Source organism: Hippoglossus hippoglossus, chromosome 15 (genome assembly GCF_009819705.1).
Source record: "Hippoglossus hippoglossus isolate fHipHip1 chromosome 15, fHipHip1.pri, whole genome shotgun sequence".
Classification (NCBI taxonomy): domain Eukaryota; kingdom Metazoa; phylum Chordata; class Actinopteri; order Pleuronectiformes; family Pleuronectidae; genus Hippoglossus; species Hippoglossus hippoglossus.
This window is the reverse complement of record NC_047165.1, coordinates 5,249,909-5,274,811: the sequence shown is the minus strand read 5'-3', so window position 1 is coordinate 5,274,811 and position 24,903 is coordinate 5,249,909. Positions and strand designations below refer to the sequence as shown.

The 24,903-nt window shown below is 41.6% G+C and overlaps 1 long non-coding RNA gene across 1 annotated transcript in view; it reads left to right on the top strand.

Annotated features, from left to right (window-relative positions):
* The first annotated feature begins 10,688 nt into the window (after positions 1-10,688).
* Positions 10,689-24,903, top strand: part of LOC117776058 — a 32,120-nt gene continuing 17,905 nt past the window's right edge. The window contains exons 1-2 of the long non-coding RNA XR_004616375.1: positions 10,689-10,881; positions 18,642-18,645. This is a non-coding gene — a long non-coding RNA (uncharacterized LOC117776058). The remainder of the gene's footprint in view (positions 10,882-18,641; positions 18,646-24,903) is intronic.

Here is a 24,903-nt window from a genome sequence, read left to right as displayed (position 1 = left end):
AACTTTCAGTATATTGCATTTCTATATCACATATAAGAAAAGCACAAAACGAAAGGCTCCCGTGAAGGGGTTTATTTCCCAAAGTGACGTTTCAAACTCAAGGTTCTTTCTCAGACTTTACAAACAATCATTTCCAGTCTCACCCACGAGGACTTTCCAGTCTCCACTTAACTCTAAACTGTCGTAGGACTGTGGAAGGAAAGTACCTGGAGAAAACGCACAGACACAGGGAGAACAACTCCAAACAGAAAGACCCCGGCAGCTTCGACCCCAGGTTATTTGGTTTACTTCACACTGGTATGAGTCTCAGATGGAAAGAAAATGACCAACACGGTGAAAGCAGAAGGTAGGTGGGTGGATAAGTTATTCTTTGGAAATATTAACCTTTTAAAAATGCTTTTCCAGACACTTTCCGTACATTTGTTATTTCCACTTAGTTCCCATTGCTTCAGCGTACGTGTGTGTGTCACTCCACAGGCTGCCCACACTCAGTGAACCTACCCACTGAGACCCATTGTTCCTAAAGGTCAGTGACAGGTGTGTGTGTGTGTACCTTCAGCCTTCGTGAGTGTACTTTACAATATGTTCCTGTGTGCGTGTGCGTGTGTGAGAGATCTAGTTCTACAGTGATGACAAACAGAAGTCCATTCATGGTGCAGCACGGAGGGAAGGGCTGGTGGGTGTGACCGAAAAATCCGAAAATGTATCAGGGTGCAAGTCTCGCAGCCTCCTCAGTATGAATGGAGGAGCAGCGGAGGAGAACAGGCCCTGGTGCAGGAGTGAAGAAAGTTTAGAGCGAGGCAGAGGAGGAGCGCACATGGCTCCCAGTGCGTCGGGATGGCTTTTATTACGCACGGCAACACGTTTGAAAGTGAAAGAGAGAAAGAGCTGTCAGGTGTACAATTGGTGCACATGCGCGCCTCGGCCAACGTTACTGAGTTTTGAAAAAAGAAAAGTGAAAGACAGGACGTGTTGAGTGCCAGTGACGATGAGGGGGTGAGTCTACTTTTTCTCTCATGACTTTAAACACCACATTCTGGAACCACGTTGTTACTTTGATAACAAAAAATGTATAAAACTGAATTTGTGCAACACATTTCCAAACTTTTTTTATTGACAGAGTAGAAATGGTGAATACTTTAAAACTTTTAAAAAGTTTGGAGACGTGTAGGGGCCGCGCACAGGCTCATGCGTAATAGGCGGTTTGCGCAAAGATAGACGGAAGTGAGCGGTGTCAGTCAGAGATAGTAGCCCGACCTTCCTCTTCCTTTTGTATCTTTTAAAAAAAAACATGATAAATGAATGACTCGACCGGAGACAGTTTTTCTGTGACACGGTGGCTCAGCTGTCCACCTCCTGCTGTGCGCTTTCAGCCACACACGCACCACAGAGGAGCGTGCACCCGGTTTTTATTCTTGCCATCATCATCATCATCAATCTGCAGAAAACATTCCTGTGGAGCTCGATCATCTTTCTATGGTCTGAGGTATGTGTTAGTGGGCGTCACCTCTTGGAAGGAAAAAAGCCTCTCACTAAGAATGTAGTGGGCGTCACTTGAATACCTTTGAACTGCTGGAGCCGGAGTGAAGAGCAGGTTTCAGAGTTAGGACAGAAAACACACGAGGACCAACCAGACACATGGAGCTGAGGGTTTAGTTTGAGTCAAACTAGGCTAAGTTACAGTGAAACAAACCTAAAGTTAGATGTTGTGACTTTGCCTCAAGGTCCATTTAGTAGATGTTCTGGTGCTGTTGGTTGCATCACACTATCTTCCTCCGCTCCTGGATTGCAGATGTTTAAATTTCCCATATTTCGGTTCATTGTAGACATTTGGAAACATTATGGTTTCAGCCAAATCTAAAAAGAGTCGATAGGTTTCTTCTTTCTAGGTTTTCTCGCTGTCGTCATTGATCTGGGAAAAGCTGATGGGTTTTTTTTGCTTATTCAATGATGAGAACCTGGAGGTTTGACTCAGAGAAACCTTGAAGGCCGAAGTGGACCTTGAGTTATTTTTCCCTGTCGTCAAACTGGTTTCATTTCCTCCAGCGTTGTTTGTGTTCGCTCTTGTTTGTACATGATTGTTTTCTCTTGACATAGTTGGTCTGTTGGCTACGAGTTCGCCTTCGTGGCGACATGAGAAAGTGACACAACTTTGTGCAGACTTTTCAATTGTCTAAAAAAATATCTTCTCCAATGGGGAACCTAAATGTTTAACACCCCCCCCTCTCCCCCCCGACCCTTCCACTGTGGCCTGAAGGTAATGTTAAATAGTGGAGCGCTTTGTCTAGAGCCACTGTTTGGTTTGTCCAGTCTGAGCTACTGTAGAAAAATGGCGGTGCAATATGGCAGAAACTAGAGGACCCCCCCCCCCCCCAAAAAAAAACACAAAGAGGCTCGTTTCAGGTGAATATACACGAATTAAAACATTATTATGAATATTATATTACATTCCTGCCCATAAATAAAATCCTAACTGTTACACACTTGACCTCTAAGGAGTTAAAGAAATTGTGTGTGTGTGTGTGTGTGTGTGTGTGTGTGTGTGTGTGTGTGTGTGTGTTTAAAAGTTTCAGAATGAGTGACTTGGGGTTTCCCTGTCCCTGTTTTCTCCATTCATGTGGCTGGAGCCTGAGAGGCAGAGAGCTGTCGACCCGGATATGTGCAGAAACTTCAGTGAGTGTGAGGGAGGAAGAGAGAGCGAGTGTGGGTGTATGCTTGTGTGTGTGTGTGAGAGAGAGAGAGAGAGAGAGAGAGAGAGAGAGAGAGAGAGAGAGAGAGAGAGAGAGAGAGAGAGAGAGAGAGAGATTTGGAGGGAGTGAGTTTGCATGTTGTATTTTTACAACCTTTATTTTCAAAGAGGCTTGTTCTTTGAGATCATGCATTTTAAGCCGTGTGTGTGTGTGCATGTGTCGTTTCCTCATTGTACTTCCTGGTGACCTCAGCTGCAGCTTCCTCTCGTCACTTTCATCATTTTTGCATCGCCAGCAACTTACGTGCGATGCTTATCAAGAAGAAAACGAACGCACTGGCTGATGTCAACTGATCTCACATTCTGTGTGGAGCAGGAACAAGATGAGAGATTACGTGTGAAGTACAGTTTCAGAGACCTGCCCTTCCGAGGCACAACAGACAAGCTGCACCAAATTTCTCACACTCATAGTAATCAGTTCTGTAGATGTGCCTGAATGTTGAAGATGTCCAAAAACTGCCCCGTTTCACAATGTTAAAGAATGTTTTAAAATATGCAAAGTTAAAACAAATCCGTGGATCGTAATCTGTAATCCATTGAGTAACATTTGCGTAATCTCGCTCACAAATAAACCAACAAGCAAAGGGACGTGTGCAAGTGTAGCATCGTTGGTGGAGGTGACAAAACCATTAATGTTTGTAGTTCAACAATTTGAGTGCAGAGTTTGTTAACGTAGATCAGCCCCATTTAAAACCTCTTCCACCTTTTCTACATTTTATAAATCGAAATTAAAAAGTTTCACTCATTATATCTGTGGCTTTGTCTGCACTATAAAACCAGAAGCCCTGCAGGAATTCATTTACCATTTAGTAATTGTAGTTGCCATGGCAGCAGGTAAGAATGTCCTCTCCAGTATCTGTGTGATATTTAGCTGTGTGTGTTGTGAGTTGTGTCGGTGCACAAGGGTGATGCAGCAGGAACCGGCTGATTATAGGCTGCTTTGTTTTCTGTGTATCCGCGCACAGGCAAATTAGAGGAAAACTAACACGAGAGAGATGTTGTCATGGAGAAGCTGCAGAGAAAGTTGAGAGTCAAAGGTGTGAAGTTCATTTCAAGTTCAACTTCATCGGTTGCACATAAACGGCGAGACTCGGGTTAGTGTCAGATTCCGAGGAGAGGAACAATTAGACTTTATACAAACTCATGTTGCACATTCCTTTGCTCTCATGGTCAGTGAGGTCTGAGGAGATTCACCCTGAGACACTGAAGACGAAGACTAAGAAAAGGTCAGTGTTTTCAAACCAGGAAGAGGAAACTCACTGGAGATACTGTCTCTGCCGAACACTCTGCTACTGAGACAGGACCTCATGCAGAGCTTATCAAGCATTTCTGTTGGCATAAGGAACTCTGAAGACTCTGCATCTGATTTGCTTGTGCATTTTAATTAATTGAGACGATGATGAAATGTTGAATATCATCCGGACAGGAGGTGAAAAAGGTAAAAACTGTTAGAGACACAACAGTGTTGTTCCCGTAGACTGTAAATAAAGATGGACGACACGTCTCCTCTTCTTCAAACTATCAGAAATGAATCCCAGATATCCCGGATACGAGAGCTGCCATCTTGTGCGTTTGGAGTCTGCGCAGTGGGATCAGATGAGCAAGATCCCATTTATCCACTCTTTTTCTTTTATAGTGTCATTTAAATAATTAAAACCTAAGTTACTGGAAACATTGACACTTGAACATATATCAGTGTGATAAAAACTACCTAGAACTACCTAGAACTGCCTTTGAGACAAAGTTACTAAGTGTACTTTTTATTTTAGTCCAGCTTTTTCTATACGGTCTGCAGAGTGAAGCTAGAAAACTTTGCGTTCATCCTGCCTGGTTTAACTACAGTGACATTTTATTCTATTTGGTCACATGTACCTGAACTTTGGAACAAATCCTCTTCTATGAATTCGCAGTGTTCTTGTAATAATCGCCGCAATAAGAGTTCACACACAACGATAATACACAAATGGTTTTTTTTGGAGTGTGCAGTTTGTATTGGGCGACCACAGTGGTTTACTGTTAACGCTACTGGTTTTTCAGTAAGACCCTGCCTCAGGGTGTAGATGGGTGGATGGAGGATGTGCGACAGTTCTTGCATAGATGTGCCACCAAGGGGTTAACTGTCTCTCACACTTTGCAGTTTATTGGTAACGTAACGGCTGCCGCTTGTGCACCGTACACGACTCCTGTGCAGTTTTTAGTCAGAGCGACTGGTTTCCAGTAAAGCTCTGCACCCAGCTAGTGGCTTCACAGCAGAGGAAGTGGTGATGGTGGAGTCTGAAACTCTGTTCAGAAAAAAAATTGCCATGCGTTAATTGCTTATCTTTGCATGCAAACAAATGTTGTTAAAACTAACGCGCATTTACATATCTGCTTTTCATTTAAGCGAGCTCATGCTACAGCAGCTTCCTGTGATCACACAGTGAGAGAAAATTACGAAGCCACAGTGCTCTGCAGTGAACACCACAAATATACACGTTTTTATGAATCTTGTGGGTTTGCACCACTTGATTGATTTATTCTCATAAGCAGAAGTGAAATACAGTATTATGAGTGTGCATATACTATTATATTATTCACAGAAGTGAGCAATGAATTGATCTGAGTTTCTGAACTTAATCATTCAAGTTTTAGGTTTGAACTTAAAAGTAGGAAATAAACATCCTTATCCTCATCCATCCCTAATTCTATACGTTGTTTGGTTCTGTGCAATATTTGGAGCTCAACATTTTGATGAGTGTCTGTGGTTGTGGGGCCACAGGCACCACCATGTGCTATATACAGGCTTATATCGCCACTTAGTGGACAGGCACAGACATGACAACCAAAAATCGTCAAAAGGTCTTAGTTCCAGGATCGAAATTATGAGAATCTGTTTAATCTTTGTCTCATTCAAAAGTAAATTAATTAAGATCTTTGCAGTTTGATAAAACAAGTGATGTGAAGGTTCTGTTCTGGGTGTTTTTCACTATTTTCTTACAGTTAATAATTAAAGAGAACAATCAAAATATTCATCAATGAAGAAAATGTTAGCGTCCTACATTCTGCTCCTCAGGTTTCCACAAACAGAACCGCTCTGCCTCCACCTGCTGTTCCACTTTGAAAGCTGCAGAACCTTTTATCGTTTTTTATAGTTCTCCATCTTTAATCTATCTCTTAATTTACTTTTACATGCAATCTTTTGTTTGTTAAATTTCACTCGTCTCATTGATTTAACCTGCAGGGGTCATGAGACAAGAAAGGCAGCCATTTACTTTTTTATCTGTTCTTTTTTTTTGCTTTATTTTAAAGGCAAAAGTAAAATGTGATGTATATCTGGCATCTAGCTGAAGGTAATTTACAGTTTCAATCATATATATATATATATATATAGTATATACTAGCACATATGTGTTGTAGATGACTGAATATATTGACTTATACAGCAGGTGTGAGGTTGTGAGTGTGTATAAGAAACAATCTTATATTTATACACAAAAGAAGATCCACCATTTAGCTGAAAGGGATCTATTGGCAGGAATTGAATAAAAAATAATCCTGGTGATGTTTTCACTAGTGTGTTTCATCTAAACCCTTTATATTTAAATACTTTATATTTACATCAGGAAGCAGGTCCTCCCTACGGAGGGTGAGTTGAGGGGTATTCAGCTGCAACATGCAGCTTCACCACTAGATGTCCCTACATTCTACACACTGAACCTTTAAATATCCATCCCAGAACCTGGTGCCTGCGGTGTGTGGTCGGGTTGTTGCCATAAGAGGGCAGCGTCTTCCTCGTCACCAGAATAACAGCTCGGTGTGTTTGAAACCTCCAGCTCCACCAGCTTCTGTGGATCCTTCCAACCTCTGTCATTTCCACAGAGAGGAAAATAAATCATCTGAAACCCCGCCCCCCTGGGGAATGTGAGGTATTGATTGGTTGGTGGGGGTCAGCTGGAGGAATTGATTGACATACTTACAGGCAACAATGGAGGAGAACAGTGAGAAGCAGCCGGGGTTTGGTTCACACAGTGGATCAGCACAGTGAGGACAGCTGTGGCTGTGGCTGTGGCTGTGTGTGTGTGTGTGTGTGTGTGCTGAATATTGATTGAGCTGCAGTTAAAGTTTTCCAGTGTTTCCAGTGGAGAAGCTAAACGTCCTCAGACCTTCAGTTTCTTATTATCTTGACTTTAACAAGTCACTATATTACTTGTCTTGAATATAGTTTAGTTCTATGCAGAGAATAACTATTCTATTTATAACTATTCCGTAACCATATTACATCCTGTTCAACATCAGTTAATGTCCAGTCACAGACGTTCTCCAACTATCAAAATGATGTTTGCAGACTTTTCATCTTATAATTAATTACATTTGCTCATGAACAATCATTTGAGATACTCTTTTGTCCTAATAATGATTATTTGTGGAAAGTAACTGTAATTTGTATGTACTTGACTTGAGTATTTCCATTTTTTGATACTTTATACTTCGACTATACAAAATTGTAGATGTACATTTTACTTTTTACGTCAACCAAGGAGGGGCTGCTTTCATCTCCATTTGTGAATAGATTACCACGGAACTTGGTGGAAGGATGTGGGTCAGGAAACAACACATGCAGTTTAGCGTGGATCTGGGGGCAGATCCAGAAATTGTATTCTCACTTCCAGACATAGAGAATGTATAAGTGTGATGTGAAAACTCTAAAACCCCAAACACAGGAAACCCAAATCTACAACGTGGATTAGTGTTCACTGGCAACACAAACCAGTTTCACCCTCAAACATGACAAGTCTCAACAAAAAAATGTCTCCCCCTCGTCTTTCATCTCTCATTTCTCCCCCATCTTCCCCCCTAAAAACGTTGTTTCCTCCTCCTCCTCCTCCTCATCCAGTCTGGGAGCGTCCAGTCTGCGTCTGGCTCGTGAGTCAGAGGCAGCAGAGGATCTGAGTCACCTCCTCGTGAGTCTAAACATCATTAGTTTCCAGGGGGTGGACTGAGACCCTATTGTGTTTCTGATTATCGTGTGTCTACGTGGGAGCGTCTGAGCCAAAGTCTGCACCAGGAGTCAGTGCTTTTTTGGGGTTTTTGTGTGTAGAGCCAGGGTTGTGTGTGTGGTCCAGTGGGAGAGTGTGTGTGACAGAGATGAGAGGAAATGTGTCTGAGTGAGACCACCGGGCTCGACGCCTCAGGTTGGATGGTTTTGTCTCCGCTGAGGGTCCAGCAGTAACTCAGTCTAATAAACTAATCTGACGACACCCTCATAAAAATCAATCCCCTAAACACGTCTGCTATTTTCCATCAAGATCCGTGAATTATTCCCTGAGAAACCAATTAAATATTTCAAAACGCCCAAATCTCACAATGTCAAAGAAAGTGGAAAACTTCCTGTATCTGCGCCGTTAATCTGGATCTGCACCAAAATGTGGAGATGTGTCGTCAGTCTTTTTTCACAGTCTTCAATCAATACGCCGGTCTCCGGCTCATATGAAACCACGAACAGCTGCGGACTCCATGTTTACTGTCGGCTCAGCGTGAAAGTCAAACAGTTAACAAGGTATCAAAGTCATAAAATGGACCAAACTGCAGCCTCCAGGGCAGATACGGTTTTTCAGATGACTGGAGAACTGTGTTTGCTGCCATGTGTTTTGATAATGTGACACAACAGCCTGGAGAAGTGAAAGCTGGTGTTTCAAAGAATCCAGCCGGATACAATCGGAGGCTCTGTTTTTGAGGCGCCGCGGCCTCGTCCGACTTCTGTCAACGTCAGAAATAATACAGCTACAGTAACACAGGCAGAAGACTGGCTCCCTGCAGCCAGACGACCAACCAGCCATAAATAATCACTTGGTATGAGAAGGAATTATATGGCATTTAGAGAAGGAAAACTCTGTTCCGTGCCTTGGAAGACTCAGCGTTTCTGTGTAGAGATCAGCTCTGTTCTTTTTAGATCCTCATGAGACATTTAAATCTGTTTAATATCAGTTTTTATGTGTTTAAAAATGAAGCTTATTTATTGGCAGGGCTGAAGTTTGTTGTGTCCTTTTGGGCTTCGAAAAAGAAAATGTGCAAAAAGTAGATTTAACTTGCTGATACGCCACCGAGTCAGCAACATGCGACTTTTCTCTTCAAACTTCTTCTCAAAGATCCATTAATGAATTTGTCCTATAACTTTAACACATTCAAGACGTTTTCAGACGTGAGCTCGTGAAAATGTCCGGACAATGACAGTTCATGTTTACTGTATTCGAAGCAGCTGGGGATTGTTCGGCTCAGACGTGTTCACATCTGGAAAATGGCGGTGGGATGGCGCCTGGGTGGAGGAGACGGGACATGCACAGAAAACTGAGGCGCTCTCTCCACCTCGTCATCTTTCCAAATTAGTGCGTTCGCCCTGCTGTCTCACATCCATCTCTGCCGATCGGAGCCGATTAAAACTTGTGTCTGCTGCCAAGTCATTTGATCCGGGACTGAAGGCAGATTTTCTTTCCACTGCAGATAAAAGCCATATGTGAGTGGGTGTTAATGGGTGTTTTTGACCACTGGAAAAGGGGCGTACAGAAAACTTATGAGGTCAAATACATGTAGAACATCTTTTTAGACAAGTTGTACCCGTACTTGGTGGTATTAAGTTATCTATAGGCTCTAAATCCATAGCAACGACTATGTGTGGGTTGAAGGTTTAATTTCCACACACACACACTAAAGTTAGTGTTCTGTGTACTGTTTGATTCATTCTGATATCGCCTGCAGTGGTTCTCCTTGACTCATCCGTAAACTCAATCCCCCACAATCCTCCCACAATGAGAGCTCTCAATGTGTGTGTGTGTGTGTGATTGACAGCTTGTACCGGTAAAGGGTGGGTGGGCTCCATCCAAATATGGTAACTTAGACTCAAGATGACTCTGGACAAAATGCCATGCTTGAAGCTTTAAAATGGCAGCTCACCAACCAACTGGTGATGTCACGGTGGGTTTCCACTTTGACTTAGAACGAGTTTCTAATGAGTCTTCTCCGCTCTAAAGGCAAATAAACGTTCCTTGTAAATGAACATAGGAGGAAGAAATCTAATTCAAACGGACGAGGTTTATTCAAATTAAATATTTTATTATCTGCAGGTCAGCAGTAACACTCATATCCTGTTCATTAGTAATAATGCAGAACAACATTAGAATCTGGTGTGTGCGTGTGTGTGCGTGCGTGTGTGTGCGTGCGTGTGTGTGCGTGCGTGTGTGTGCGTGCGTGGGAACTGGAGGGGAGGATGTGTGTATTTATGAAGTCAGCTCCCAGTTCCCATGACTTCCTCCGGATAGATCTGCACAGAGCACGAGTTCATTCCTATCAAACTAATTATCATACGCTGTAAGAATTGTTCACAAATGGATGGACTGGCCCAGTGAGTGAGGCACCTAGCTTCGGCTTTCCAGTGGTTTGAATGTGCAGTTTGAATGTGGAGCGGAGGAATCGGTGTCACGTCCCCTGCATGGACGGAAGTTTAGTTACCGTGCCCCCGGGAATTCTGGGAAAAGGGAAACGCTGTTTATTTCTGAATGTTGTGTTGTTTCTCATGACACAAGCAGTGAGGTCAGATCATGGGTCCGCTTCTCAGGCTTTCATGTTGCACACACACACACACACACATACACACACACACACGCACACACACACACACACACACACACACACACACACACACACACACACACACACACGTACACACACACACACACACACACACACAGGAAGTGGTGGTAACCAATGACTCAGCCAAGCTCGTGCTTTTCATTTTCTCTCTCCGCTCTCTCTCCTCCCTCTGTCATCTGCCTTGTCTTTCTACATTCTATTCATTCCTCTCTCCTATTCTGGTTCTTTATTTTCTGTCCCTTCATTCTCTCTTTCTCATTTCCCCTCTTCTTTTCCTTCTGTCCTCTGCTCCTGACCTTCGGAGGTATCTGTGTGTGTGTGTGTCTTTGTGTGTGTGTGTGTGTGTGTGTGTGTTATCTGAGTATAACTCTCAGAAATGTGTGTGGGAAGATAAACTGGTCTACTTCAGAGTGATTAAAACATTCCCTCTCTCCTCTTTTCTCTCTTTGCCCTTCTTAGTTTTCGGAGAAGACCTTCTGATGAAGAGGAGGATGAGGACTGACTAACTGGTGAGTGAAAGAAGCTGTTTTAAACTCTGGTTGGTATTTATCAAGCTGCAAATGAACGCAGCTCTATAGGAAACTATCTTCTCTATCTTATTTTGATGTTCGGGCTGGTCGAGGATTGTTGCGTCGTCTTCTCAGATGAGCATTTCTGCTTTAAGACGCTTGGTAACACAAACCCAAAAAGAGAAACTGGAGAAAACAGGGCTGAAAAGCTAAAAGGATTCAAGAACTAGACGGAAAATATCAAGTTTTTGTGCGAGGGGTTAAATCTTTTTGTTAATACATCATAACGTTGAACTCTCTTGGATGAATAAGTAGCAGGACACGCAAAACACAGCTTCTGCAGCCGTGAGTTAAAAATAGAAGGTGTTAAAAAAAATCACAGAGGAGACGAATATCACTGTGAGGACGAATGTTACCAGTTTGCTGGACGCTGCTCAGGTTGTGGTGAACGTTACGTATTTGGCTCTCGGCGAGATTCTCCAAACGCAGTCGTGTGATATCGTCAACGTGACGCAGCGACCGCGCCTCTGAGGGGCTGAAGTGTAAGTGGAGACGTTTCAGCTTCAGAGGGAACAAGGTGATTGAAGATCTGTGGAGAGGAGTGAGTTTGTAAGTGACATTAGAAGGAGTCTCACACATATTCTATCAGATCTGTGAGCAGCGTGTTATATCAAATATGACCGAGACAAACCCAAAGGCTTTGAGTGGGATGACTGATGCAGAGCTTTCATGCTGTTGTGTGGTTTTTTACTTTAAAGACGTCTCAGAGATGCAAGACATATTTTTGTAAATCGTCACTTGGAACATGAGGTAATTTGTTACAGTGCAGAAACTTCAACACATGAAACATATATCAACTCCACATTCTGTTTCTCCTTGTATCTCTAGATCTGTTTCGTCTCGCTCAACTCATAACGTCTGTATCGGCTCATCTCGGCCTCAAGGGCACGGACACATACGCAAATGCGAAGCGAATATCGTGGGTCAGAGTTCACCGAGTTGGAACTCAACACAAAGCCACGCTGCGGTTAGCCTCGCCACAGGGAGCCAATGTTTTATTCGGCTCCTCGCTCGCAAAAATTGGAAATGAACGGGATATGCTTGTGTATGTGTGACCCTCTGGCAGCCACATGGGGGGTCAGTTGTTGGTTGTGCAAGAGCTGAAAACACTTTGTGATTGTGTATCTGAAACATAGACTGTAAATGAAGATGGCCGACGAGTCCACTATCCATACATGAAGGGGAAATATCCTGGATACCAGAGTCTGTGTGGTAGCTATCGTGGGATGGAGTTGTAACGAGGTCCCATCGATACCCACACTCGACCAATCAGGAGCCAGTCTCAGCGGCCAATCGTGACGTTTCACCACGTTTTTGTAGCATCAAATAACTGATTATAAACCAAAACACATGAGCAAACGTCAGTGTGATGAGAAACTACCTAAGACGACAAAAACCAACACAACTTCATTTATTATTTACACACATTCTCTGGTAAAAGAAACCTGCTAATAAATGCGTCACGCACAGATCATGGGGGGGGGGGGGGGGGGGATGGCAGGAGAGTGGTTGGTGCTTCTCTACCTGGCAACAGGGAGCTGAGTCATCTCAGTCCCAGCCCTCCCACGCCTACCCACGCTGCACTGCTCTCTCTCTCTCGGTGGTGGAGGTGCACGGCTCCGGACCTGAAACCAAAACTAACTGCATCACTTCATCCAGGCCCACACATGACAAAAACACACATTTACCGTAAACAGGGGGGGTGGGGGGGGCGTGACGCTGGCATAGGTGTGTGTGTGTGTGTAAGTACTGCTCTGAATCGAGCAGGTTTTGGTTTGTCTGTATGTGAAACCATGACGTTTTTATTTCACCTGCTTATTGTAGAAATTCAAGAGTCAGTCACATGTAGTTCGTCACACGTGTTGTTTTTAGAGTTTGGAGAGTCGTGGTGACATTTCACTAGATTTTCATTTCAGCTGTAGGTTGTTAAATTAAACATTAAAGATTCACGCATGAATATTTCACTGCTGTGTGTGTGTGTGTGTGTGTGTGTGTGTGTGTGTGTCCGTGTGTCCCTAAATGACACTAACACTTTGAGTCATGTGTCAGGATCGAGATCAATACACGTCAAAGCTGAATATCCTGTTAAGGTGGAAACCGTAGTAGGTCACTTGTGAGTGTGTGTGTGTGTGTGTGTGTGTGTGTGTGTGTGTGTGTGTGTGTGTGTGTGTGTGTGTGTGTGTGTGTGTGTGTGTGTGTGTGTGTGTGTGTGTGTGTGTGTGTGTGTGTGTGTGTGTGTCATCTTGAATTACGCTCTGAGATACAGTAAATGACTGAGTCGGCCACAAACATCTCTCTGCTCATTACTCAGATGTTTCAAAAAAAGTCACGAATGACGAAGACGTTTTCAGAAGCTCATATTCCGCAGGTAGAGTCGGAGGTTCGGTCGCCTTTGTTGGTTAAAACTTCTCTAACTGACAGTTTGAACGTGCACGCTTAGTACTTCGGCATTCTGTTCGATTCTAGTCTCCTTTTTCTACATCTTCTGACCACGTGACGTCAAACGACAACATTTCCTGCTTCTGCCTCTGAATCACAGATGTTACAGATTGTCACACACTTCTTTAAATTGAACCTGTTGTCGACTGCTCGGTGCAAAATGTCGCCCATGTTCAGTTCAGAGGATTATTTCTCTGAATCAAGTCTCCATCCCTGAGAGGACTGTCGACCTCTAGTGGCGCCTGAGCTGCTTTGATCCTGTTCACAGTGTGAGATTCAGTTACATGGAGCTCGTTCGTCTCCACACATCAGAACAAATGCAAAGATGTATAACTTAAACATATTTATTATCAGCATCTTGCATTTTCAAGTAGAGCAGGGAGAATTTAATTATTACTGACAAAAACAAACAAATGATAATCTGCAGATTAATCAGAAAAGAAGATTCAGATTAATTACATGTTATAAACAGTATTAATTGTATTGGAACTAAAACATAAGGTACATACACGTCATAAGGAGAAATCTTATCTACAGATTATAGCAGCTTAAAATACAGATATTACTCTTATGGACAATGATACATTTTATTTTGCTCAACACTGGTGACACAATTTGCGAAGTTACAAAATACAGACTTCAGTGCGTGAAGAACATCCCATGACTGTTGTGTATTCATGTCACTTAATATAAATATTAACCTTGCAGCAGTTTATAAAATTAGGAGATGAATCCTCTGTGGTGTCATTTAGGGTTTCTTCTTCTCTAACATTAGTGTGATCTCTTGTATATTTGATGTTTTACAGCCAACTATAACTACAAGAGACATTTCCTGCCTCAGTATTTGACTTCAGGACGAGTCCAGGTCTCCTCGCCTGCGTTTTAAAGTGAGGAGACCTGATCACAGGATTCACTCTGATTTTCTAATGACGTCCCCAAAGTCTCTAACTTCCTCTCAAGCTCTGTGATGTTGTGAAACTCGGCTGATAACAGCATGCGTTTGGAAACGGAGCGTAAACAAAAATAAATTGTATTAGTTTTTATACGACTTTGTATCTGTGGCGTTGTTTCACTAATCCATGAAACAAGGAAGAGGATTATAATTTAAAGAGAAGTAAAACGCACCAAAAGTTAATAGTGCTCAGAGTGAATAACACTTTTTACTCTATGAGATTCATCAACATGTCGCTGGTTATTTTAATATTCGGTGCAATCAACTGTCTCAATAAACAGTTTAGACTCAACAGTGCATCGTACTTTATTATCATATCAGGTGTTTTAGCTCTTGTTGTGGAAACTCGTCCTTTCCTCCCTCAGTGTTCAGTGTGGTCAGTGTTGTGTTGCTGCGAAGGTTTCCTGGGTGTTCACCTGCTTCTCAGGAAACACTGCAGGTGTGTGTGTGTGTGTGTGTGTGTGTGTGTGTGTGTGTGTGTGTGTGTGTGTGTGTGTGTGTGTGTGTGTGTGTGTGTGTGTGTGTGTGTGTGTGTGTGTGTGTGTGTGTGTGTGTGTGTGTGTGTGTGTGTGTGCGTGCGTGTCACAGCAGTGTATAATTCATCTTGTCATGTATGGAGTGTTTACCTGGGCGGATGGGAGCAGCTCTCTTTGTTCACAAACTGAAACCAGGCCACAGAGTCACGATGATACTGTGCTTGCGTGTGTGTGTGTGTGTGTGTGTGTGTGTGTGTGTGTGTGTGTGTGTGTGTGTGTGTGTGTGTGTGTGTGTGTGTGTGTGTGTGTGTGTGTGTGTGTGTGTGTGTGTGTGTGTGTGTGTGTGTGTGTGTGTGTGTGTGTGTGTGTGTGTTATTGATATAGTTCCCCTCACCCTCCACTAGAGGGCGACTCCGCCCCACAGGAGGCAGCCTGGGCCTCCGTCAGTGTTTTTCCTTTGATAAAATCTCTTTAATGTCTCTGCGTCGAAAATACTTTTGCTTTTTATACGTTTCTTTTCTTCCTAAACGTTATTTTCTGTCAGATTTCGATATAAAATCCGCAGAAACAAGAACCAGTCTGTGTTTTGCTGTTTGACATCACGAGCTGCAGCTCTGGGCTCGTGGAGGTTTATTATCTCCGCAGTTTTGCGCAGCGACCGTCGGACAAAAGAAAATTCACTTCTCATCCAAATAACCACCAAAATATACCATGAATATAACTTTAAAATGACATAATGTTGATGTGGTACATGTCAAATTCATTTTTCTGTTTTTATAATAGATCTTATCTGTGTTTAATAACTGAATTTGAAGGCTGAGTTCTCCCTGACTCATAGTAATGTTCTTCTTTTATTTGTCTTTGTAATTTTATTATAAAAATAATTCATTCGTATTTACATTATTAGCTTTTTTTTTAAAACACTGATGTTTTGTTGTGAAATGTTTCAGATCTGCTCATGTGCAGAAAACACGCGTCATTTTATCATTTTGTTCTTTTTATTTCCAGGATTTCAAGACGACAACAGGTCAAATGTGATTTTTACCAAAACGAAAAAATGATCTTTCCACATGAGCTTATTAAAAATACGATATCTTCGTCTATAACTAAATAAATAGAAGCACATGTTGATTTCACATTGACTAACGTGTGGTGAGAAAGAAGCGCGTCGTTAAATTAATCTGTATTTCGCAGTGAGTCGGGATGAGACTTAAACACAAACTTCGCTGTTCATCTTTTTAAAAAAGTTAAAAAAAAGTCGATGTAATATTCTACTTCGAAAGATTTAATAAAAAATCCAGAAGCAGAAAACTAAACGTCCTCATATCTTCATGCAGAATATAAAGTTGATCGTTTTAAAACTTCTGCAGCTCCAGGAAACGACTCGAGACGTGACAGTAAATACAAGTTATTATTATATTATTGTTCAGTGGTGATTAAGTGACTGTAATTGTCTCATGAAAGTTTCTCTTTATGAAGTTTTCTACTTGAATTACATCGGATCACATTATCACATTTAGCAAAAACACCAAACGCGTCTATAGCTAAAAATAAATAATGAGACTCCTGGTTTTTTACCTTTTTGTCCATTTCAAGTTTCTTGAGTTTCATTCCTTCGATGGTTATAGTTTAAAACATATTTGTTGCGTCATCAATCTATTTATTAAGTTGTTTTTTATCGCGTTTCTTTATAATTTAAATAATGTTTTGCCGACAGCTCATTGAACTCGGAAAACTTCGGCAGAACTTCATTTTATTCGCAGAAATAAAGATACTACAGATAATTAAAAACGGTTAATTTCCCATCAAACTGTAATAACGAGAAATTATGACCTTTTTTGTACGATGTGAACAGATTAAATATTAAATCATCAAAACGTCAAAGCTCGAAAATCCCCCTGTTTGATGAAAACAGAGAGATCTCACACACACCCACCCACACACACACACACACAGACAGACACACACCACAATATGTGGAAAAATAATATTTTGTATATTTAGGATCTCTGTTCTCTAAATATAAAATCATACTGTTACTTTTTAAATGACTAAATCATGAAATCTGTAGTTGAAAATAAGTGTGTTATAATTTTTCAATTCATGACCCTTCATTATCAACAATTTATTTTTCGTTTTAAGGATATTACACTGATACATGGATCCTTTGTTTTTTTTAACTCTTGAAGGTGAATTTGAAATAATTTCTAAGGAGTCAAACTTTATTAATTTAGCACCTTTCATGTCAATTAATTTCATAAACCTTTTGGACGTTTGAATTCAGGGACTAGAGAAGAGGGTCAGACTGAAGCTTGTTATTCAATATCTGAGTCATATCTGCCGACAGTGATCTATATCAAAAATATCTCTAAAACCCACAAAACGTGTAAATGAGCTCCAACATCAAATTGAGTGTATGAATTAGATTTCCTTTGAACTTTGAGTTTGTAAAGTTTCACCTCTTTGTTCTGCTGTGAGTATGTTTGTGTGTTTCTGAGTCACCTGCGGTCGTGAGGCAGAGATCCGTGTGTCGTCTCTCTCACTTTAACTCAGCACAACGTGGATATTGGAGGAGCTGAAGGTTGAATTGTCACGTTCGGTGTTTCACGCAGGAGCTGGATTTGTATTTCACTCCGTCGCTACAACACCAGGCTCAGCAAACTGCTGCTTTCACTGCGAAAACAGACAACACACAAGTGTGAAGTGGAAAGTAAAGCAGAAATACGACAACTACAAATACACAACAGAGTGGAAATGGTGTGTTATTGTGTAGGAATGTGTGAATCTTTATGAGTGAAATCTTTGTCACCTCTAACTTTTCTTCCGGACTTGATGAGAAATTTAAAGAATAATTTAACTCTGAAGTTTCTGTGAGAGAATAAAAACAGATCAAAACTTAACAGTCTACTTGATTTAAACATATCAAACTTGCTATTCAGGGAAACTGATGATCAGTAATATGTTTATATACCTAAGGTAAAAATTTACTGTGTATTTTTTATTTTTAAACAACTGGGAAAAAATAGATTAGAGAAAGTAGCTTTTAGATAAATTCCTCATCTGCATCTGACTGATGTTTCTCTACAGGGACACAATTCAAACCGATTCTTCAAAAATCAAACGTATCTTTGCACTTTGCTGTTGTTGATGCAGCAACAGACACAAGAATCACAGACAAAATCCTGTTGTTTTTCCACCATGCAAACTCTGAAACTACACAACCAACATGGCCTTCAACCAACATGGACCAGATCACAAATGCATGTTTCACTACTAGTACAGAACTTAATCTCAGGTATAATCCCAGTGTCACCAGCAAAAAGCTACTGTGCATTAAACTGGACTATAATGGCAAAAATTTTCCTTTTTTGTATTTTCATTGTTTTAATACATCAAACACAGTCATTCAGATATTTCCCCAGAAGAGAAATGCATGAGTCAACTTTTTTGGGGGGGAAAAACCAAGAGTTAGATCATTTTTATGAGTTTGGGCCAAAACAGTTGAGGAGCGTTTTTTTGGCACTGAAGTGTGTGTGTGTGTGTGTGTGTGTGTGTGTGTGTGTGTGTGTGTGTGTGTGTGTGTGTGTGTGTGTGTGTGTGTGTGTGTGTGTGTGTGTGTGTGTGTGTGTGTGTGTGTGTGTGTGTGTGTGTGTGTGTGGTGTGGATGTTGATGCGTTGGCGAACAGCGGGTTTATGTAAGGCCTCCATGTGAGATGATGTTGAATAAATAACACTAACATTAAAAACACACCTGGGTGTCCCAGAAAAATGGGGAAGAGAGAGAGAGAGAGACCAGGAACAGTTGTGTAACCATCATATTTAAGCTCTGTCAGACTGGTTGTTATAATGGAAATGAAGAGCGTGATATCTGTAGATGTAATGATATTCAAACAAAATTAATAATTCAAGTCAATAGATTAAAAGTTCATATCACAGGAGGAGGTTTCAGTGTCTCACAGTGAAGCTTCAAGAGGAAACAAGGCGAGGCTCCCACCGTGAAACACATGACAGATTCTTAACAGTAATGTCGCCCTGGCAAACACACACACAGACACGTGTGTGTGTGTGTGTGTGTGTGTGTGTGTGTGTGTGTGTGTGTGTGTGTGTGTGTGTGTGTGTGTGTGTGTGTGTGTGTGTGTGTGTGTGTGTGTGTGTGTGTGTGTGTGTGTGTAACTTGTTGGCCTGTGATTTCAGTCTTTTAACATCACTGTTCCTCTCCAGTGTCGAGAAGGAAAGACTCGTTTTTTTTAAGCACATTTCAAAGAAGTTAGAAATAAGTTGACATTGTTGGAGGTCACAGTATGAATCTTACTCACTGGAAGTATTGATGCTGGTGATATTGGTATTTCTGCTTCTGCAGCTTCTGTCACAGCAGCTGCACAACCACAGCTATTACTAATAACCATCACTGAAACTGATGCTTCTGTACGTCTGGTAATAATATAACTGCTACTACTTGTTATCAATACATTTCTATTACTACGTTTACAACTACTACTACAGATGTCCCTATTGCTACATCTACCATGGTTATGGAAATTACTATAATTACTATAAACATTACCATAAGAGGTACTGTGTCAGCAGCTACTAATAAAACTACTGATTCTTATTTATTATTAAACATGACAGGAGACATACGGAGACCATGTGTTTGGTTTTCTTACATTCACAACACATGAAGAAATCTCACGACACATGAAGACTTTGTTTTAGTCATTAGTAATTAATCACTTAGCGCAGAAGAAAAATACACAAGAGCAGAGGAGAAATCTGAGTGCAGGATAAAAGCACAAACACAAAATACGTGAGTGTGACCTTCTGCACATGCAAAAAACTCCCGGCTGTTTTCCTTCAGCGGAGAGACACATGCATATCTTTGCATCCGTGAACAGTGTAGGAGCGGCGGAGCGATTTTCTGCCAGTCAGTGTAGTAACCGCCTCGCTGCAGCTCCTCTGCGTCTCCTCTGCGTCTCCTGATGTCCCACGTGTTGTTAACGTGGCATTTAGAGCCCACGAGCGCGACCTTTGAACGTTCACATCAAGAGAAAGTCTCATTTGAATCTTGCACACAGCTGTAAACATCAGCCTGTGACTGTGCAAGCGTCTGAAAACATGCAGAACTCTGCAGGAGTGTGTATGCGGGTCGATCTCTGTGCTCCGTTCACTCGGTTGTGTGCTCATAATGGCTGCGGAGGATACCCTGAAACAATTGTGTTGATGTATTTTAGTTGAAAGTGGGTTTTTAAAGTGTATTTAAGAGTCTTTGTCTTTATTGGCTAGTAAACCTGCAGTTAGCTGCCTCTGTGTGCGTTTGGCTGCTGTAGTGTGTTAGCTTGTGAGCTACTTTTACAAGTTATCATTAAACTTGTCACAATCACCAGTAAACACATCAAATAAATCACATCTGTTCAGTTCTGTTCGTCCGTTGAGATCCAAAGACGGATGTGTGTTGTTATTTCTATTAAGTTTTCGGAAATTGGTGTAAAATGTCAAAAAATTACATCTTTTGATTCGGTTTGTATTTTTAGGACTGGATCTCCTTTTAAAATCCAGCTTTATAGAATCATTCATTTATGACCACATCACCAAGTTGGTGGAATTCTTCTACGATACAGGTTGGAAGAATCTCACCTCATCATGAAAAATACAATAAACATGGACCGTGGAGATACATGAGTAAACATGGACAGGACTCACATACAGAAACATATTAGTTCCGTTATTTAAACACCAAATAAACCAGTGACTCCTGCTTTAAAAATATCATTCACATTCATCTGTGATGTAAATATTTGGTGTAATTGATAATTAGTCAGTATTAAAAGTGTTGTTGTCAGGTGATGAGGAACCAGCGCACGGTGCTTCATCACTGAGGAGAGACACAGAGAGAGAAAGATGAAGGAGACTGAAAATATTGTCACATTCGAGTGATGAGACTTAAAGTGTGTGGGCTTTGTTTGGTACCACAGATGGTACACAAACACCCACACACAGAAACACACACACACACACACACACACACACACACACACACGTTAAATGTCAGCCACGCTGTTGTCTCCTGTCAAACACGTCACCCTGAATAGTAAAGCATCGTCTAAAACCCACAGAAACCTCTTCTCGGTTCAGTTTTTCAGAGGTTGACGAGATAAAAAGAATCTGAGTAAATATGTTTTGTTTTGAGGTGTTTTCAAATTCCTGGAACACGTTCACTACCTGGCCTCGCGTCACCTGTTTGTTTATGAGAAACACTTGTGATGGATTCCCCCCCCCCCCCCTCCCGTCACATGTTCCACGTGTCGTGTGAGGGAACAATCGGCTAATTTGAGGCGGAGAGATCATGTGTTCGAGCGCATTTTTACGAGCTCACAGCTTCTTATCTGATCTGACGCCGTGTCACTAAAGCAGAACTCGGACTTTTCATCCTGAACTGGACTTTCACATCATTTTCTATCATGTTTATCACTTCTGACCAAGAAAAGATTAGAAACAAATCCAAAAATGTGTTCTCAGTATTTAATTAAAACAGAAATCACACATTTATCAGCAGTCATAAACCATGTCAAAGTTATTTTGCTGTAAACTACTTTGCTGTGCATCTCTATGACACAATTTAACCAAACAAAACCATAATTACTAGATTTTAAATCTATGATCTGAAAGAAATATGTTCTTAATCTGCAGTGAGAGTGGAGTTTGTCTGTGTGAGGGTTCGATGCCGTGTAAATGAATATGAGGGGTGATGCACACAGTCTGCACACACTGTATATACCCTAATGCTAACTTTTTCTTATTATTATAATATCATTTCATTACAACAATACGTTAAATGACAGAAGATTCGTTAATCTTTAAGCTGTAGATAGTGTTTCTTATCTAATTGGTTAAAAACGTCAATCCATTACTAAACTATATGATGTTATTTTTCATTCCTACCATATGATCATAAATAGATTTTTTGCTCTATTTATGCTTTAGGTTGTGTTTATAGTCTGATAGGATGCAGAGATACTGTACCTTGAGAGTTTCTGATCAATATAAACTTAAATTGTCTCTCAAGCTCTATTGTTGTCTATTGTTCAAGCTCATCTTTGTGGACAAACTGTACTTCTACCTTCTGTTGCCCGGGGTCACCAGTGTCATCCTGTGGTCGACGAGTCGGGCTTTTCCTCTGCAGACTCACTTCTCTATGTGAGAGCTGACAAAGACAAGAACGGACATTCTGCAAGTTCTCTTTGCTCGATGTCTGAAACCTTGGATTTTTGCTGATGTCGCTAATATAAAATCTGTTTTGTAGTTGTGACTGCTGGGTAACATATAGTTTTAAAGGAACACGTTTCAGTGACTATTTCATCCTTGTTTCAATGTCTGACAACAGAAACAGAGAAGATTGATAAACTACGGTGGCCCTAAAGCTCGTGTGCCGTGTGAATACACACAACGCGACCAAATAGACAAACACGCTAAAGAGACACATGGGTTGTCAAATTTATGTTTTCTTAATATGCTTGTGTTCAACTCTCCACCTCACAAACTGCTTCACTGGGAACCCGGATGTGTTAAAATGCTGTGTATGTGCAGAGAGAAGCAGATAAACTGGCTAAAGACGAGGCTCGATGCAAATAATCCTCAGTGACGTTCGATGTTTTTGCACCGGCTCCACAAAACGCATCCTGAGTTTTCTCACACATGTCGTCCTGCCGTCCACTGGGTCTCGACCCGCTCTGATCCAACGCAGCGTCTCCGGCTGCTGTTTGTCATCAGTGACTCTGAGGATGAGGCACACGACGGCGTGAGACACAACAGGTCTGTTCGCTGCAGCAGAACAAATAACATGAGGTTTAATTCAGTTGGAGCTGCCATCCTGATTTATCTCTGCGCCGCTTCGAATTGCAGAGGGCCGCTGCCAGCTGGCAGAGGGCGGACTGAGCCGAGTGCTGACTAACATGGCATCGACAGCTGGAGGAGGGTTTATTCTGGTCCCACTTTTTATCATATTTCTCTTTAACCGTCTTTGATTTTTTTAAAGACACGCTATGTGAGGACTGAAGTGGAGGGCAGCAACCTGGCAGAGAAGACGTGTCCTCCACAGAGAAGCAGTGTTTTATCACCGCTGTCAAACGGTGGACTGGATAATTGGTCTTTTGTTGATGATGCAGAACTCACCACAAAGCCACCACTGTTCTCGTGTTTACATTTCAAATGAGGGACGGGTTGAGAAGAGTCTGTGGCCTTTGAGGCGCAATAAAAAAAAAATTACTCACAGTTTAAACTCAGGGTTTAGTCAAAGCTGCTTCTGGGTCAAGAATCAGACCGTTATAGAAGTCAAGATGATGTAAGTGCTTCTAAATCTACTTTAAATCGACAGATTCTGACATTTTATGGACAGACGTCAAGCTGTAACGGTGAACTGGTCTTGAAGCTTCAGTATCAGGTCACAAAGAGACAGTGAGTGAAGGGTTTTTATTAAGAAATGTCTGTGCAAAGATAAACAGTTGATAAACTCACTGTGTTTCGTGATTTTCCATTGTGTGTTCTTATTTGCCGTTGTGTGTTCTTATTTGTCGTTGTGTTCTCTGCCACCCTGGTTAGGACACTGACAGAAAGCCACATAACGTGACAGCTGAGACACTGATAGTAGATAAATGACATCCTCATCACATGGGAAAACACAAAGTACACAGACGTCAAGCTGTAACGGTGAATTGGTCTTGAAGCTTCAGTATCAGATCACAAAGAGACAGTGAGTGAAGGTTTTTAGTAAGAAATGTCTGTGCAAAGATAAACAGTCACTAAGGCTTTGTCATCTTTTCATACCGGGAAGCTTCACCCATGGAAAAGGCTTGAGGCTGGTTCGGGCCCCGTGTCACCGTCATGTCTGTTTGTCCAGAAGTGAGTCTGTCCCGGTGCGGGTCCGACAGTTAGAGTTTCCATTAAAAAAAAGTCACGCGACAAGAAATCACAAAACGGCAAATAAGTAAACACGACGACAAATGAAACAACAGGACGACATTTTACAAAGCACAGCATCAAATCACAAAACATCACAAAACTCATTGTGTTTTGTGATTTTCCATTGTGTGTTGTTGTTTGTCGTTGTGTGTTCTGTTTTTGTTGTTGTGTTCTCTGCCACCCTGGTTAGGACAATGACAGAAAGCCACATAACGTGACAGCTGAGACACTGATAATAGATAAATGACATCCTCATCACATGGGAAAACACAAAGTACTTCTTTTAAAGTAACACAAAAAGCATGTGTAGTTTCCCTAGGTTTGCCCATTTTTCATCACCTTGTTTTGCGTAATAAGAAGAGTGCAACACTCTGCACTAGTTATACGACTAAAGCCCCCCCCATGACGAGCTGTAGCAGACCTGAATCCCCTTGTTGTCGTTCTACACATATATCGTATGTCACTACACTTGTGTGTGTGTATACGACACAGTTTTAGCTCCTGATGTTGTTTCCTGTTGTGAAGAGTTATTTCCATCTGCTTTGCCTGAATCGATGTTTTCAGGTCGGTACCGATGCACAGCAAACTTCAGATTTCAGAGTCCAGCTGTAGTCGTGTTGTCTCACTGTGTGCGTTGTGTAGTTGTGTAGCTGTGAAACGTTATCCAACAATGTTGACACGTCTTTCACCGCGGCTGCGTCAGGACACACGGCGACGGTCAACAGCTGGGGGGGGGGGGGGGGGGGGGGGGGGGGGTTAATGAGGAGCTCTTCTCTGAAACACACATATTCATCCGTTTGTTGTCAGTTACATTGTGGTTCACCACTGTAGGAAAGTACAGTAAATTCAAATGTTTTGGCTGCCGAGTGAGAACTGAGCCGCACCTCTTACCTCATCAGCCCCTGTGATATGAGAACCACAGGAAAGTCATCAGTACGTTCTGCGTCTGCATAATAACTGTGTCTTATTATCAAACTGTGGGAAAACAGCAGATCACATGAAATATCACACAATTCAAACAAGAGATAAAACGTACCGGCACCTGAGAGAAGCTCTGAATTTGTTCCTTTAAAAAGTAAATTAAAAATGTTTCCTCACAAATAAGAGAAAACTTCTTCTCCCCATCAGAGTAAATTTGTC